The sequence below is a fragment of the Solanum verrucosum genome, unplaced genomic scaffold (assembly GCF_900185275.1).
Source record: "Solanum verrucosum unplaced genomic scaffold, falcon-dt-bn FXZP01000295.1, whole genome shotgun sequence".
NCBI lineage: Eukaryota > Viridiplantae > Streptophyta > Magnoliopsida > Solanales > Solanaceae > Solanum > Solanum verrucosum.
The window spans coordinates 435,077-453,360 of record NW_026019924.1 but is presented as its reverse complement, the minus strand read 5'-3'; positions in this window follow the sequence as shown (position 1 = coordinate 453,360).

Sequence of the window (18,284 nt, the reverse complement as noted above, 5' to 3'; positions counted from 1 at the left end):
AAAGATGCAGTTGGAGGAATGAAAGCGTGTAAAAGTGAACAAGTTGTAGAATTTTAACCCTTTTTGGCTTGCAAACTATCCAGTTCATGCTCATTCGGCGGCAGTAGTCTTGATTGTTGAGTTAGTCGGCGTTTCGCCGAACAGCTATGTATTTCGCCGAGTTGTACAGAACTTCCCAAATTAATTTGGACGTTCAAACGGTGGTAAACATCGGGGTCGCCGATATGGTTGGTGATTCGCCAATACTTTTCTAGGCTTGCTGAATTTTTCAGACTCTAATTTGAAGTTATCTTAAATCAAACGGCGGAATTGATTTGGTCCGCCAACCTCTATGGGGACTCGCCGACTGGACATGTTGCTCGCCACCCAACACGTTTTCTAACACCTTCTCACACTTCAACTTGTAAAAATGACACACTATTATATTACCAATACGCAAATATAAAATATTAAGGGGTTTAAGGTTGCCTCCCAAATAGCGCCTTAGTTATCGTCGCGGCACGACGCAACTTAGCAACTATTCTTCATCCTCAAAATCGCCCATGTTGTAATTAGGTGAGTCCTTGGTGAGTGGTGGGTAATGACCTGATATCAAATGGCCAATTTTAGCATCCTGCAGCTGAATAGTAATGGATTGAGAGGTTGATGCTTCATTTAGCATTTGGATGTTTTCCTTCATCTCATTCAACATCTTCTCCCGTGCCTCAATATTTTTTTTTGAATGAGTGAAAGAGCTTTGTTATCTTGCACACCTTCCTGCTTCTTCCCATGACTATACTCTCAGGGGGAGAAGTGTTTTTCTTTCCCAATGTCTTGTACCTCCAATTCCGTGACTCAGGTGGATAGAGCATTCAACTAGGTAACTAGTGCATCCCACTCCTGCTTCTTTTTGGCTTCTTTGTTGGCTTCTACCATGACATAAAGGAGTTTTTCTACAACTTCATAGGGCTGGTGTAGCATACCGCCCTATCAAAGTTGATCGGCTATACCTCTATTCTCGGGTCCTAGACCCCTGTAGAAGCACTCCAATAGCCCCTTGTCTGTCATCCCGTGAGATGGGAACGGTTGCAGCACCGCTTGAAACTTCAGCCACATTTCCTGAATCATCTCATCCCCTACCTGTTTAAAGGTCAGGAGGTTGTCCTTGAGGTTCCATAGTTTAAGAAGGGGATGATTCGTGTGGTATCCGTAATTATTTTACATCCTTAGGTCCCTACTTTTATATTCAAACTAGCAAAACAAAACTACAATTTAGATTAGTAAAACTAAAACTAGAAAGAATCAACAATTTTATTTAACTACAAATTCCCAAATAACACCACTCCCCGGCAGCGGTGCCATTTTGATGTTTGCGTAATCAATGACACAACTTTTGATGCAAGTGTCTACGATTGTGCAATAGTATAATAACTCAACCAAGGGTTGGGGTCGAGTCCCAAAGGAGTTGTTTCGAGAATTAATAGAAAAATAAAATTAGTTCTAACTAGTCATAGATAAAGACATTAACAATTAAAAACATTGTTAATTAAAGGGGGTGACACAAAAATGTCAAATATCAACTGGGGGTTTTATCACAAGTATAGCAAAAACAGTAAAAACAACAAAGAAATCTATGAATGAAAGGGGATTCTTCGGATGTGACCGCAATATGTATTGGTATAAATCGTTGAGTACATGGTTTCGATAGGAAATTTGCAAGATAATAGTGACTAGGCTAAGCTTTAGATGGAAATAAGTTCCCTCTCAGGCAACTTACCCTATTTCAAATGGGTTCCTCTCAGACACCCATTTGCCGCATGAAGGCCAGCCTACGCCTTACCCCACTCACTCTCTCGAGCTGAGTGTAAGGATATGGGACTAGGGCTCACCCTCTCGGGCAGAACTTCATGTCGATCCACTCTTTAGGCCATCAATCTAGCGATCTTGGTTTCGCTACTTCTCTCTCGAGCAAGTAGAAAACACATGGATGGTTTTGTATTTGCAACTACAAACCCTTTAAATTAAACCACAACCTTTAGGAGAAATCACCATTTAAATACATCTAACCTATCAGCAAGCAAGACCCAACAATAATATTAACACATATTTACTAAATGACACCCCAAGAATGGGGTGTTTAGCCACACATCAAGAGATAGAAAATTATACCTAAATGAGCTTGCATTCAAATGGTTATGAAGATTTAAGTCTTGTTACATGCCAAAAGTGAAGAATTTGAGAGACCCAAGTCCAAATCCTTGTAAATGAAACCCTCTTCTTCTTCAAGCTTCAAAACCCTCTCAAACTCAGAGAAAAAGTACTAAATTTATATTAATTGTTTCACACTGAAAAAATAATAATACTAAAATCTGATACTAAGCTACAACTCTCAACGAATATTTATAGTTTTCAAAAATCTGTGTAGCGGCTGATCATTCGGCGACATTAGTCAGAATCGCTGATCAACTCGGCGATTCACCCTTTGGTGTAGTTCATTACTATCCTATACCATCCTTTAACATAGTCGTGCTCTAGGTCAATGGGTGATATAATACTGCTTCGCGGAACTTCTCGGCGATGCGCCGACTGCTCTCTTTTTTTGCTGACTTGATCCTTCCCTTCAGGGCTTAGCACACTGGAACAAAAAGTGAAGTGGGACCTTTCGGTGATTCGCCAAGTAGACTCAGCGATTCTCAGGCCTTCATTTTCTCATTCTTTTCAGCCTTTTCTATCCTTTTTGCGAAGTAGTATCAATGCTTTCCTTCAACTTCAAATACTTGAAACTTAAGTGTTTTCATCGGATATTTATACTAAATAAGCATTTGAGGACACTATTTCTATTAAAATAAATCCCTAAATGAGGCCAATTTGTGGACTCATCAGTCCCTGATCAAGAAGTCTCGAATGCAGAGTTCAGGAACACCATTTTGATGTTTGCTCAGAGTGTGGCCAACCAGAACAACCATCGGGTTCCAGTTTAGGCAAATGCCAATGTTGGGTTACTTGCAGCTAGAGTGCGAGGCTTTGTTAGGATGAATCCGCTAGATTTCTTAAGATCGCAAGTTGGAGAAGATCTCCAAAACTTCATTGATGAGGTCAACAAGATCTTTCCAGTGATGCAGGTAACTGGGAATGACCGGGTTGATTTAGCATCGTATCAACTGAAAGATATAGCTTATATCTGGTATACTATGTGGAAGGAGAACAAGGGTACATATGTAGCACCTATTACTTGAGATTGTTTCAGTGAAACTTTTCTGGACAGGTTTTTCTCCATAGAGTTGAGAGAAGCAGGGGCCCAGGAATTTATGAACTTAAGGTAGGGTAATATAACAGTCTAAGAGTATAGGCTCAAGTTTAACCAACTCTCCAGGTATGCTCCTCACATGGTTGCTGATTCTAAGGCTTAGATGAATAAGCTTTTGTATGGAGTGTCAGACTTGGTGAAGACAGAGTGCAGGAATGCTATGTTGTTGGGATACATGAACATCTCTAGGCTCATGACTCACGCTCAGTAGGTTGAGGGTGATAATGTTAGGGAACAGGCTAAGGAGAGTAAGAAAGTAAGAACAAGCAACTATGAGTACTCTCAGCAAAAGTCGGGTGGTGGAAATCGCTCGCAATTTCAACAGAAGTCTTCGACTCCAGCACCTTCATCAACTAGTGTTCCATCCTCCAAGTTTTGGAATAATCAGAAAGGAGGAGTATCAGGCTCTAAGTCTCAGGGAAGTGTTCCAGGTGCCAAAACCTACCAGACTTGCCCTAAGTGTGGTAAGAACCATGCGGGCGAGTGTCTTGCAGGAAAGGAAGGATGCTTTGGGTGTGGTCAGTATGGTCACAGGTTGAGGGATTGTTCTTCTAGACAGGGTCATGGAGGTAATGCTAGTAGAACTCAGTCTACAACTTCAGCAGCACCAGCAGGTCGCCCGACTCAGCAGGGTAACTCATCTGGTACAGCTGGCGGTCAGCGCCAGAACAGGTTGTATACTTTTCAGGCTCGCCAGGATCAGGAATATTCTCTTGATGTAGTCACTGGTACATTACGAGTCCTTGACCTTGATGTTTATGCATTATTAGATCCAAGGCTACATTGTGTTTTGTAACTCCATATATAGCAGTCAAGTTCAGTGTTAGTCCAAAAACTTACCCAGAACCTTTCCCAGTCTCTACTCCAGTCGGTGACCTAGTTATAGCTAGACGAGTATACAGAAATTGCCTTGTCACAATCTCCAAGAAAGTCACCTCAGCAGATTTTGTAGAGTTAGAAATGGTAGACTTCGATGTCATTCTAGGCATGGATTAATTACATCCCTGTTATGCCTCAGTCGATTGTAGAACTAGGATTGTTCGATTTTAGTTTCCAGACGAACTAATCTTAGAATGGAAGGGTAGTAGCTTAGCGCTTATGGGTTGATTCATTTCTTACATTAAGGCCAGAAAAATGATTTCTAATGGGTATCTCTATCATCTAGTTCAGGTCAAGGATTCTAACTCCGAAACCCCAACTCTTGAGTAAGTTCCTGTAGTCAGTGAGTTTCCAGAAAATCTTCCCGAAGTTCCTCCCGAAAGCAAAATCAACTTTGGAATTGATCTCCTTCCAGATACCCAGCTTATTTCTATTCCTCCTTACAGAATGGCTCCAATAGAGCTTAAGGAATTGAAAGAGCAATTGAAAGACCTTCTAGATAAAGGCTTCATCAGACCTAGTATTTCACCATGGGGTGCACTAGTGTTGTTCGTAAAGAAGAAAGATGGTTCTCTCAGAAAGTGCATTGACTATAAGGTAGTTGAACAAGTCAGAATAAAGAATAAGTATCCCATCCCCAGGATTGATGACTTGTTTGACCAACTTCAGGGTGCTAGCCATTTCTCAAAGATAGACCTCAGATCTGATTATCATCAGCTCAGAGTCAGAGATAGTGACAATCTTACGACAGGCTTCAGAACTCGGTATGGTCATTATGAATTTTTAGTCATTTCATTTGGACTAACCAATACTCTGGCAACTTTCATGGATTTGATTAATATAGTGTTCAAGCAGTACTCAGAGTTGTTCGTTATCGTCTTTATTGATGATATACTCATTTAGTGTAGGAATGAGGAAAAATATGTGAGTCATTTGACGGTTGTCCTGCAAACTCTCAATGATCGCCAGTTATTCGCTTAGTTTAGCAAATGTTAGTTTTGGTTACAATCTATTGCTTTGCTTGGGCATATAGTATCCAGTGAAGGGATCCAAGTGGATTCTCAAAAAATAGAAGCAGTGAAACAATAGCCCAGACCTACCTCTGCTACAAATATCAGAAGTTTCTTGGATCTAGCAGGCTATTACAGACAGTTTGTGGAAGGATTTTCATCGATAGCCTCACCATTGACTAGGTTGATTGAGAAGATGGTCAAGTTTCGATGGTCAGATGATTGTGAGAAAAGCTTCGCATAATTGAAAACTAGGTTGACTACAACTCCTGTTTTGACTCTACCAGAGGATTCAGATGGCTATGTTATATATTGCGATTCATCTAGGGTCATCCTAGGTTGTGTGTTGATGTAGCAAGATAAGGTTATAGCTTATGCTTCTAGACAGCTTAAGGTGCATGAGAAGAACTATCCAACTCATGACCTCAAGCTTGTAGCAGTGGTGTTTGCACTCAAGATTTGGAGGAACTACTTGTATGGTGTTCACGTAGATGTATTCACTGACCATAAGAGCCTTCAATATGTGTTCACCCAGAAAGAGTTGAATCTTCGCCAGAGGAGATGGGTTGAGTTCCTCAAAGATTATGATATGAGCGTGCACTACCATCTAGGTAAGGCAAATGTAGTACCAGATGCTCTTAGCAGATTATCTATGGGTAGAGTAGCACATGTTGAGGAAGAAAGAAAGGAACTAGCAAGGGATGTTCATAGGCTTGCTCGCCTAGGAGTTCGTCATATGATCATATCAGATGGTGGTGTAACGGTTCAGAATAAGGCAAAACCTTCTTTGGTAGTGGAAGTTAAGGAAAAGCAAGACAGTGATCTGATATTAGTTCAACTCAAGGGTGCAGTCCATCAACAGAGAGTTGAGGTATTCAAGATGGTGTGCTTCACTACCAGGGTGGATTATGTGTTTCTAATGTGGGCGAGTTGAGACAACATATTCTTGCAGAAGCCTATAATTCCATATATTATATTCATCCAGGTGCCACTAAGATGTACCGCGATCTGCAGAAAGTCTATTGATCCAATGGTATGAAAAGAGATATAGTAGATTTTGTGGGTAAGTGCCCAAATTGCCAGCAAGTCAAGGTAGAACATCAAAAACCAGGAGATATGACTCAAGAGATTGACATTCCTACTTGGAAGTGGGAAGTGATCAACATGGACTTCATCACAGGATTACCTCGTACTCGCAGACAACATGACTCCATTTGGGTGATAGTTGACAGAGTTACTAAGTCTTCTCACTTTTTGGCGGTCAAGACTAAAGATTCGACGGAGGACTACGCCAAGCTTTACATTAATGAGATTGTGAGGTTGCATGGTTTTCCTTTGTCTATCATCTCAGATAGAGGTCCTCAGTTTACCTCTCATTTCTGGAAGTCATTTCAGAAAGGTCTTGGTACTCAGGTTAATCTTAGCACAACATTTCATCCCTAGACGGATGGCCAGGCAGAGCATACCATTCAGACCTTAGAGGACATTTTGAGAGCTTGTGTGATCGATTTCAAGAGGATTTGGGATGATCACCTTCCTCTAATTGAGTTCGCCTACAATAATAGTTACCATTCTAACATTCAGATGGCCCCTTATGAGGAATTGTATGGGCGTAGATGTAGATCTCATGTTGGCTGGTTTGAAGTAGGTGAAACAGCCTGGATAGGGCCAGATTCAGTCCATCATTCTATGGAGAAAGTGTAACTCATCAGAGATAGACTTAAGACAGCCCAGATTCGCCAGAAGTCTTACACAGATGTAAGGAAAAGGGAACTGGAGTTCCAAGTTGGTGATTGGGTTTTTCCTGAAGGTATCACCTATGAAGGAGGTGATAAGGTTTGGCAAGAAAGGGAAGCTCAGTCCCATATATGTAGGCCCTTACTGAATCTTTAAAAGGATTGGTAAAGTGGCTTATGAGTTAGAGTTGCCAGCAAATTTGGCAGCAGTGCATCCAGTCTTCCAGATTTCACTTTTGAAGAAGTGTGTGGGTGATCCAGCATCCATAATGCCATTAGAGAGTGTGGACGTGAAATATAGTCTCTCGTATGAGGATGTGCCAGTTGAGATTCTCGATCTTCAGGTTAGAAGGTTGAGAAACAAAGAATTCGCTTCAGTCAAGGTTTTGTGGAGGAGTCAGTCCGTAGAGGGAGCTACTTGGGAATCAGAAACAGCCATGAAGTCCAAGTATCCTCACCTCTTTCCTTCCGATTCCACTCTAGCTTGAGGTATTAGTTCCTCTTCAGTTTTTCAGTCATTCATGCGTGAATTGAGTCTTAGTATCATGTTCCTTCAGTTTGTACTTGCATTTTCAGCGCATTTGCATGTTCTTGGAACTTAGTTCAGTTAGAAATCAGTCTTCAGTGTTTAGTGGTAGGGTTGCAGCTCTTTCCCTCAATTTCAACTAGTTTAGTCTTCCTTCGAGGACGAATGATCCCAAGGGGGAGATATTGTAACACCTTAAAAACCAGACCTAGAAAAAAATTGCAAAACTTACCTAAAGCAGTGAACCACGGCAGGGTTCACGGACCGTGATAGGGTCCACTGTCCGTTGACCTGCCCGTGGTCATGACTTAGAAGTCATCAGGCCCAGACGTCAGACCACGGGCACTTTCACAGTCTGTGGCCTTGACGATGAGATTTGGTGGCGTCCGTGACATCTAGGCAGTAGCCTCCCTAGCCTAGCCCTCAGAGACCCTCCCCCAAGTGAGGACCATGGGGACCTTCACGGTCTGTGGTCATGAAGATGGGTCATGGGGGAGTTTGTGAAGCCTAACCAGTAGCCCCCTCAATTTTGAGCCACCAGACCTCAACCCAAGTAAGGACCACGAGGACCTTAACTGTCTTTTTTCCCTCACACGGGCCGTGGTAAGGCTCGTGAGATAGACCCTCAGCTCAGTAGTCGCCAAGTGAAGACCATGAGCCACTCCACAGTCTGTGAAGGTGGTCGTGGTCAGCCCTGTCAGCAGTTTAAGTCAAGGGTCTTTTGGTTTTTTCTTATTTTGTTAGATCCCTAGACTACAACGCTTTAACCCTAAACTACGTGATTTTGATTAGTTTTAGCCAAGAAACATAACTAGAACTTACCTAAGTCAGATCATTGATCAAAAACTTAGAAAATTAGAAGGGAAAGAGGAGAAAAGGTCGAGCAACCCTAGTTCAAGAATGTATCAAGGTTCCATCAATTCCTGCCCTGAAATTAAAAGATTTCTCAGTGGAATTTGCCACGAGGCATGTGGGATTTCACTTGTAGGTTCCTTTCACCCATTAAGTCCCTAGTTTTCAGTCAGTTTCTTGATTCCCTTATTATGACTAGACCTAGGGTTTCTTGAATGTTAGAATTATTGGGTTCTTAGCTATTAGAATGATCCAAATCATATTAGTATGTTAATATTCAGTTTATTGCATGAAATCCAGAACCCTAGCTATGTATTTCTTTAGTTCTTGAATTACACATGCTAGGTCAGATATTTCAGTTATTCAGTTATACATGCCTGAGTTATTAATGCATCAATATCAGTTAATTGTTACATACTCAGTTTGTATTCCCAGTTTGAGCTATCCAGTGACTTACAAAAATTCAGTCATAATGTGTAATCACTTAATCCATTAGGAGTAGCATAATACTGAGTTGGACTAGGGTTCAGCGTTCCCAAAAAGTCCCAGAACTACTAGCCACGTAGGTTGTAAGTCCCCTATGTGGGCATCATCTTAGTGATCACACCAGAATGCCTCTATACCTCTGGCAAGGTATATTAGGTCCTCTCGATGGGGTGTATACATCGGACTCCACCTTTAGCTCATGCGGTTTTATTATCGGTTATTAGTAGCTCCCACAGTTCAGTCAGATTTTATTGCATTGACCATGTATCAGTATTATCAATATTCAGTCTCAGCATGTTATAAATTGGTCATTGAATTTAGTTAGCTCAGTATTCAGTAGCTATATCATGTTCAGATTATATCATTGCTTATTTGCTTGTTCAGTTCTATGTTATTTCAGCTTTTTTTATCCTACATGCTCAGTACGTTTCAAGTACTAACGCATACTCTGCGCTACATCTTCTCGTGATGTAGGTTCATGTTCTCAGCATCCTGATCACACTTAGATCGGTTCCCGATCTCTAGTTCAGCAGAATCAGTGGTGAGTCCTCATTTTCCAAGGATAATAGTCATGAGTTTCTTTTCAGTATTTTTAGTCCTTTAGTTTAAGTTTTGGTAAACTTAGCTGGGGCCTGTCCCAGCATTTCTAGTCAGTTAGAGGCTATTTTCAGACATAGTTAGATTCAGTTTAGTATTTCAAGTTTGATATTTATTTTGTATTAAACTCTCATATTTGATATATTCAGTTTTAGTATATGGGTATTCCCCATCATTTCAGATTTACTTTATGATTTAGCTTCCGCATCAATTTATTATCTTTAGTATGCTCCTGATCATGCCAACAGGGTTAGCTTGGGATCACTTGTGGTCCTAGGTCCCGTGTCCGCGTCTCGGGGGGAGTTCAGGGCGTGGCAATGAACATGTTCAAATCAATCATAGGAATAAAAGTAATTGAATAAAAACATCATTCAAATCGGGGGTGATAAGAATGTGAAATGGGGGGTTTTGGTTTTAATTATCAACTACAAACTGCAGCAAACAATATGAAATAACAATAATGAGACGGGTTCTTAGGATGCAATTTGATTATAGGCAAATATAGACAAATGGGTAATTGCAACTATTAGAAAATGGCTAAGTATCAATGAGTAAGCTAAACTATAGAGGAGATAAACTTACTCTCGAACAATTTACCCAAAATCAAGTTGATTTCTTTCGAACATCAACAAGCATGAGAAATAAGAACAGCCCACACCTTAGTCCTTTCACTCTTTCGAGCTGAAAGTGTGGAAAAGGGTTGAGGATTCACTCTCTCGAGATGAACCCAGGTCAACCCAATACCTATATACCATCAATCAAACACCTTAGTTCTAAAGCCTCTATCTCGAGCAAGCCAAGAACACAAAGGTAGAACTGTATTTGCAACTACAATTCTTAAATTAAGCCACAATAAATGATTGAACTCACTTTTAAATAGCATTTAAACTAACAATTTGCAATACCCATAATCCAAATCAACTTATAATCATCTAATCACACCCCAAGAATTGGGGTTTTAGCTAGACATCATAAAAAGGTAAAAACAGTTACCAAATTGATTATCCATCAACTGGGTAAGTGTAGATTCATCCTTACTATGCTCCAATTCAAAGAATCTCAAAGACCCACTTCCAATTTCTCAAAAGTGAAAAACTTCAATTCTTTAAAGCTTAGGAAAAACTACAGAAAATTGTCTACAAACTCAAAATATATGATCTAAGATTCTAAACTAAATGTTAAAAAATGTATTTATAGTTGCAAAAAATGTGCAGCGAAGAGTCACTCGGCAAAGTAAGTCATGCTCGCCGAACTACTCAGCGAGCCGCCCTTTGGTCACTTCAATTTCCCCTCTGCCTTGGCATTCAACATCCTCAAGGTCTGTAACTTTGGGCGATCAAACACTGCATCATGAAACCACTCGGCAATCCCCCTACTGCTTATTTTCTCTCGCCAACTTGCTTCTTTCCTTCAGGGCTTGGCACACTGGAACTTTAGGCGGTCAAGTAGCCATTCGGTGACTCGCCAAATGGACTTGGCGATCACCAGGCTTGCCTTTCTTCATTCTTTCAGCTCACTTTGTTCCTTTTTTCAAATTAGTGTCCTTGCTACATAACTCAATCCATATACCTGGAAATCAATGATTTTACATCAGTTATTGGCACAAAATAAGAATTTGAGGACACGAAATCTATATAAATAAAGCCCTAAATGAGTCCGAATCTCGAACTCATCAACACCCCCAACTTAAACTTTTGTTTGTCCTCAAGTAAAACTCAAATTCAACAGTTCAAAAGGGATGTCTCAAATAGTGCTACAAAAGACTCAATCATGAATGCACACAACAAGACTCAAATTACTTATGCAAGAATCAATTGTACACTCAAAGATTCAAGTTGTGACTCACCCTTATCAAAGATTCTCAAGTTCACAATACTGGCTTCAATGCAAATTCAAGCTCAACAAAGGTACTCAAATGCCCTCACGACAAAGATGATTCCATATTCACACATAATTGTTCAACAATTTATAGCTTCGAAATCACATATAACTCTCACACTCACAAAGATGAACACATACGTGACTTAACCCATAGGTTTGCCCTTAGTTTCCAACCAACAATCGTTTCAGCTCACTCAAGATCAAAAAGGTCTTTTCAAGGCTTGTAACGGGGCTGAGTATAAATGTATGGTCATTTAGGCTCGGTGGTTTTTATCCTCATGAAATGTGGTATGAACATCAATTTCCTTCCTTTTCTTCAGCATTTTCACTCATGCTCAAAATTCACCCCATTATTCACTTCTCATAGAATACCGGATACCCCATTTCTTTTGCAATTTCCACACTTTATTTCACAACTTTTTCATTCTTTTTCTTTCTTCTTTTATTTCTCCTTTTTTTTTTCTATGGAGGGGTTCCATATTTTTCAAGTCCATGGATCAAGGGTGACTTCTTCAAACTTCTTGATTTACCTTCTCTTTTCCCCACACCCCCAACTTAGGCTTTTGGCCTAAGTTGGCTATTCAAACAAACCACACTTCATGAGGATTATGGGTGAATGGATAAAGAGAGGTCACATTTGCTCAAGTTTCTTCCAAGAAAAGGGTAAGGGTCAAAGGGGGTTTAATCAAAGTCCACACATCTCACAAGGTTGGCCACAAAAGAGGTATATTGTCAAATTGTTTCACTCTTCAAAATTGTTGCCTAAGATCCTTTCAAGAGCTTGCATCACTTAGTCAACCGGACCAACGGGGCAAATTCTTGGTGTCATCACACAAGGTTCACGGTAAGCTCCTTACACAAGGCATTGACACTAATATCAAACAAGACTCCACACTTTCGCTAGTGTGCAATGTTCATCACAGGAAACTCATTCGATAATCGGCTAGTCACAATGAGATGCAACAAGTTCACATATTTTCTATGCAACTTCATTTGGCGTCATCGTAGCCGCACATTAATTTTTGTTCGATTAAGAGCACTTTTCAAGTCATCGATATTGATCATAACTGATACACAAATTTGCACAAGAACAACCACAATCACACACAAGAGGTGGCAAAAAAATTTCAAAAGGGTAAAAAACCATTTACATTCATAATGAGGACCATAAGCTCAAACATCCACAACACAATATATCAAAACACAATTTAAGCAGAAAAAACCCAATAATATATGCACAAGATAGTCACAAGAGATAGGTATGGAAATACCTCACCCTAATGGACATATTTATGGACTTCAGCTGGTCCACATCCTCCCTCAGCTCAGTAATTGCGGCCTTTAGAGTCGTCACCTCATCAATGGTCTCCTGGCCTCGCTCACACACCACTATCCATGCCACTAGGGCATCAATAGACACACTCAGGGGTGTCACAGCAATAGTAAGGGGCCTTTCAATCATCCCAGGGATTGTGGACTCAATCCTAGAGGCACGCCTATCAGCATAATGGGCTAGCTACCCCATCTGTAGTATCACAGCCTGGATTAGTGGAAGTCGGGAAGTAGAAGCAACGCTGGCACCAGATCTAGGAGGCAAGGGAGCAGTAGAAAAGCTCAGAGTCATGGAAGGGGCAACACTAGATATACCTGAAGGCCCATGGGCCGGAGTAGGCACTACTGCCTCTGTAGGTACAGTCTCAGTATCCACAACCGGGGAAGAATCCACTGGGGATGCCTTCTTCTTCTCAACCTTATCCTTCAAATATTCAGCCTCAATTCACCTGATGCCGGTACAGGCAGTAAGAATCACTTCCACATCCTTCTTTCCATCCCGAGGTACCCTGGCTCGTCTGCACAACTCGGTGATCAACACCAGGAATGGGAGCGAAGTCTGACACTGTCTAGCCCTCATGGCCATTTATTGGCCAATGATCATACCCAAGTTGAGGGACTTCCTAGCAATGATAGAGCCCAGGCAGGCCGCCTTATTGTGGCGGAGGATGGACTCGTTTTGGGACAACATGATTGTGCTGCTAATGAACCCAAACCAGTACCTCGTTGCCACATTGAGGTCTTTCTTTTCAATTTGTGCCCCAGCCTCAATCCACTTCGGAGTATCATCCGATAACAGAGGGACTAACCAGCTCTTCAAATCCTCCAGGGACTTTGTCCTGATCATGTTTTGGTAGTCATTTCAATATCTTTGGAGCCCATCAACACTGCATTGATTTCACTGTTGTCACACTTCACTTTCTTGCCCCTAACAACCACATAATCAACCGTCTTCAATTTAGCGGCATGCTTCTTCCATTGTAGAACTAGCGCTCCATAGGCAGTGTAAAATTCTCGGATCCAATTAGGAATATAAGGGACCCCGAGGTTTAGTGAAGATTTGGAACTTGTGCTTTACTAAAGTGTACCAGATCTTTGGATATATGTCTACCACTCCATCTGTAGATAACCTCTTCTCTTCAATGATGCTCCGCAATCCCTCAGCCTTTAGTCTATTCATAAATCGGGGAGGAGGACCGTGTGCAGGTGGTGCTGGAACCACAGTCTGATCTGGAACTGGAGGAGGAGTATGGGTCTTAGGCACCCTAATCCTTGATGGATCATGCATCATCTTGGATCGCAGCTCCGCTCTCTAGGCTAACAGTGGCTCATCCTCAGGCTTAGAGATGACAGCCTGAGGATCCTGGTGCTCACCCTCACTCTCAGAAGTGGTGAGGTGAGTGGCATATATCTCTCGTCAATGTCGGAGCTGACCTCCGGTGATGCAGGAGCAGGTTCCTTGCCTTTCCATTTTCCCTTCCCACCTGTGGTAGGAAGTTTAGTTGTTTTTGCCCGAGATGCAACTGCTTCCTCATTTATGGTAACACCCTTTTGCACTCTTCGGAGGAGGCATGTCTCGTCCTGCTACTTTTGGTCTAGCCATATCTATAACACACATTAGAAATAGTTAGAAACAATCCAAGAAAAGTAGAAAATATGTTGCAGACAGACTCGCCGAACCGATCGGCGAGTCGCCGAATCACTTAGGCGTGCCAGATTCGGCTCGACGAAAGGATTGACTCCAAAAATTCCCAAAAAAATTATGGGTCGGCGATGCTAAGAGCTTTTCGGCAAATCGCCGACATCATTCGGCTAGCACAGAGAAGCCCGCCAAAAGTTACAGTATATTTTAGGGGTTAGGGGAACAGAAAGGGAGATCAGAGAAGACCTTTGGCGAGTAGCCGAGTGCACTAAGCGAACTCAGGCTTTCTCGCCAAAAGTTACAGACTCAAACTCAACAAAAACATGAAATTAAAGGCGAGATATGGGGATTTTGGTGAACCGCCGAGTGGTTTGGCGAGCTCGACCCAGCTCACCAAACTGCCCAACGTGTTTATTTTCAACCCCAACTTCCAAAATCAACCCCGCAGCCCCCGAAAACAAAATCAAACAACACACATTTTCAATTAAGCCCAGACCTATTAGACCCATGCCATCTGGGTATTCAGACTTCCCCTGGTTTGGCCAAAATTGGCCATTTGATGACTTTAGCCATTAAGAATGATGTCAAACGCTCCATCATTGGGAAAAGCACGTCATTTAGCACAATTTGGGTTACTCAGACTTCACCCGACTAGACTCAACAACAATTAAGCACAACTAAACAATTTATGATCAATTTTAAGGCACAAAATTCAGGAAATCAACAACTTAGGTAATTAAGGCATGGCATCGAAATTAAAATAGGCACACAAGCACACTTATACGATTTCAGAGAGGCCCATCACACATCAAATAAGAACTACACAATTTATAACAATGTATTTGATTTTAGCCACTAATTTAGAGTTTGGGGTTCAGAAAACCAACCTTTAATGCCGAATATATGAATCTGTAAAGCTAGGTGACAAAGATTTCCACTCCGAACAAAAGATCGACAAACAAAAGCGGTAAAATGCAAAAATATAGGAAGTCTATAGTATGGGTTTGATGTATGAAGTTAAAAAGTGAGGGAATGTAAAAGAGTTTGAAAATTTAAACCTTTGGCCTTTAAAAAAACCATCCAATTCGCGCCCTTTCGGCGATGTTAGTCAAACGGCGGACAAGGTAGGGTTCGCCGACCTGTTCGGCGAGTCGCCAACTTGTCCATGGGCCCGTCGAGTTTTACAGACTCCATTTTCATAATTTCTTGAGCCCAACGGCGGTCCAAGTCGGGCTCTCCAACCTCTTCGGCGAGTCGCCAACTGGACATTTTGCTCGCCAACCTACATTTGTCAAACACATTCTACACTCCAACCTGCACAATCAAAACACGATTATTTCAAAAAAAAAAAAAAAACAAATAAGAACTTGGGTTGCCTCCCAAGCAACCCCTTAGTTAATGTCGTGGCACGACGCAAGTCCTCGCTCAAACCTCATTTTTGGAGTTTGCCATAGTATCATTAGGCAATCCCCCTTGTTGTCTTGAGCTTAAATGAGAAGAAATTTCACCCATTTGGGTCTCCAACTGCTTGATAGAGATGTAATGAGAATTCACCGTCTGGTTAACGGTCGATACATCTTCCCTTCATCTCCTTCAATTTTTTATCGGACCCTTCAACCTTGTTGAGTATACGAGAGAGCATATCCTCAGACCGGCCACCCTCAGAATCTTTGGGCTTTTGACACTTGTGGGGAGGAAAATACCTATCCTTCTCCCCATCCCTTTCCTTCCAAGTGGGGTTACGATCCGTCCACTCTTTATCACGATCTCTCAAGCCCTCGTCCCTATTCCAACCTTGGTTACCACCCTGTCTTGGGTAGTTTGCACGATATCCTCCTCCTTGGTTGGTTAGGAAGTTTACTTCCTCATTGTATAACGCTTCAAACTTGGCCTCTTCGAGATTTATACAACCAACACCAATATCACTGACACTTCTAGCACCAGCACCCATGACGTTCTTGGCTAAGATGTCAAGTTGGGTCATTATCTTTGCCATGCTCTGGTCCCTCTCTTGATATTTTTCAAACTGCTTCTTTGTCAATTTAAATGTGAGAGGGGAGACCTAATCTTCCTGGGTGTACCATGCCAGATTAATTTTGGTCATACCATCTAAGAGTTGGGTTGCTATAATATAAGGTTGTTGCATCAAGTCACCCAGAGAAAGTTGATCAGCTACTCCCTTGTTCACCGAATCAAGGCTTCAGTAAAAGTATTGCAGCAAAACGTTGTCGAGCAAACCACGAGTTGGGCATTACAGTACCAACTTCTTAAATTTTAGCCAAGTCTCATGGATTGGCTCACCCTCCAAACACTTGAAGCTTTGGATGTTGTCCCTAAGTGTCATCATCTTCGAAAGAGGGAAAAATTTCACTTAAAATGCAGTGACAAGCTCTTCCCACGAAGTGATAGAATCTCTTGACAACTCGTCCTACCACTTACATGCTTCTCCCCACTACTAGAAATATGATCTAATGGCATGGTTAAGTTACCGTAGCAATAGGCTTAGCTACCGTTGCTTTAGCTCTAACGCCACGGTTTAGACAACCGCTACAACAGAAGGCGTAGCAATAGATCTATTGCAACGGTTGTTTCCGACGGTAACAATAATTATAGCAGTAGATGACCCTATTGCGACGGTTTCTGGATTAATTAATTGCCAAGGGTTAAAGTTGTATTGGTACGGTTATGAACCGTCACACTAAAGTTTGATGCCACATTTATTTCCAGTCGATGCCGACGGTTAATACCCTATTGGTACGGTTATGTACCGTCGCGATAGATTTTTATGCAACAGTTCTTCATAGGTTGTTGCTATGATTATTTTAACAACCATTTCATTCTATTGCAACAGTTATTATATGGTAATGCATCAGTTTTAAGCTATTATATAATTGTTGCTCAATGTCTATTGCTACAGTTATTACAGGGTAATGCAACAATTCTTTATTTTTTGCAACAATTAATATCAAGCTATTGCAACGATTAATATTAGGCTTTTCCAACATATATATACTGTGGGTTTCACATATATTATTAATTGAGCCATTGCAATACTTTTGTAGCATAAAATACACATAAAAAGATCATGGGAAGAAGTTATATTTCATTACCAAAATTATAATCTAAGATCCATGGCTGCAATTGGGTACGTAGTAACGATAAAAGCAAAATACATAAACATTTTCAGCTATTCAAAAAGGGTGAAATCTACAGATGCACCACACAATCTTCAAAAATAACAGACTTCCAAAACATGGGTAAAGTTAACATCAACTCAATTCAGCTCCTATGTCAAGTCTTCAGTACTGCTTTCATCTCCTTCGATATCATCACCTACATACAATTAATGAAATACAAAATAATTTAGCAATTTTCTTGCAAAAGTTCAATGACTTCAGTGATATATTTTAAAGTTATCACTCTATATCTACAACATGCATAAAATTCAATAAGATTTATGCATATGATTCTTTGGAATAATGGTCATTCTTTGAACAGATTCTGGAGGAGCTTCAAATGCCAACCAAAGTCATTCAGTAGTGGATCATGCAATGTGTTACTACAATCACTTATTCTATCCAGATAAATGGACATAGCACAACTCCTTTTAAGGCCAAGACGGGAGTAAGACAAGGAGATTCAATGTATCCTTACCTGTTTGTGCTAGCTAGCCATGGATTACTTGACTAGAATTTTAAAGTACTTGCAGAAAAATACTGATTTCCACTATCATCCTAGATGCAAAAAAAAAAGAACATAGTGCAGTTGAGCTTTGCTGATGATCTGCTAATGTTTTGTAGAGGTGATATAAAATCATTGAAGTGTATGAGAAATTGTTTTATGATGTTCTCTAAAGCAAGTCTGGTTGCAAATGAAGAAAAAAGTAGTGTCTATTTTGGAGGAGTCAATAAACAACAACAAGAGGAGATTCGGCAGGAGTTATAATATGTGAAGGTGAACTACATTTTAGGTACCTTAATTGGAGTGCCCTTGAGTACTAAAAGGATTTCCATTGTACAAATTTTGGAGCCCCTAAGTGGTTGTTCATCTTGTATTT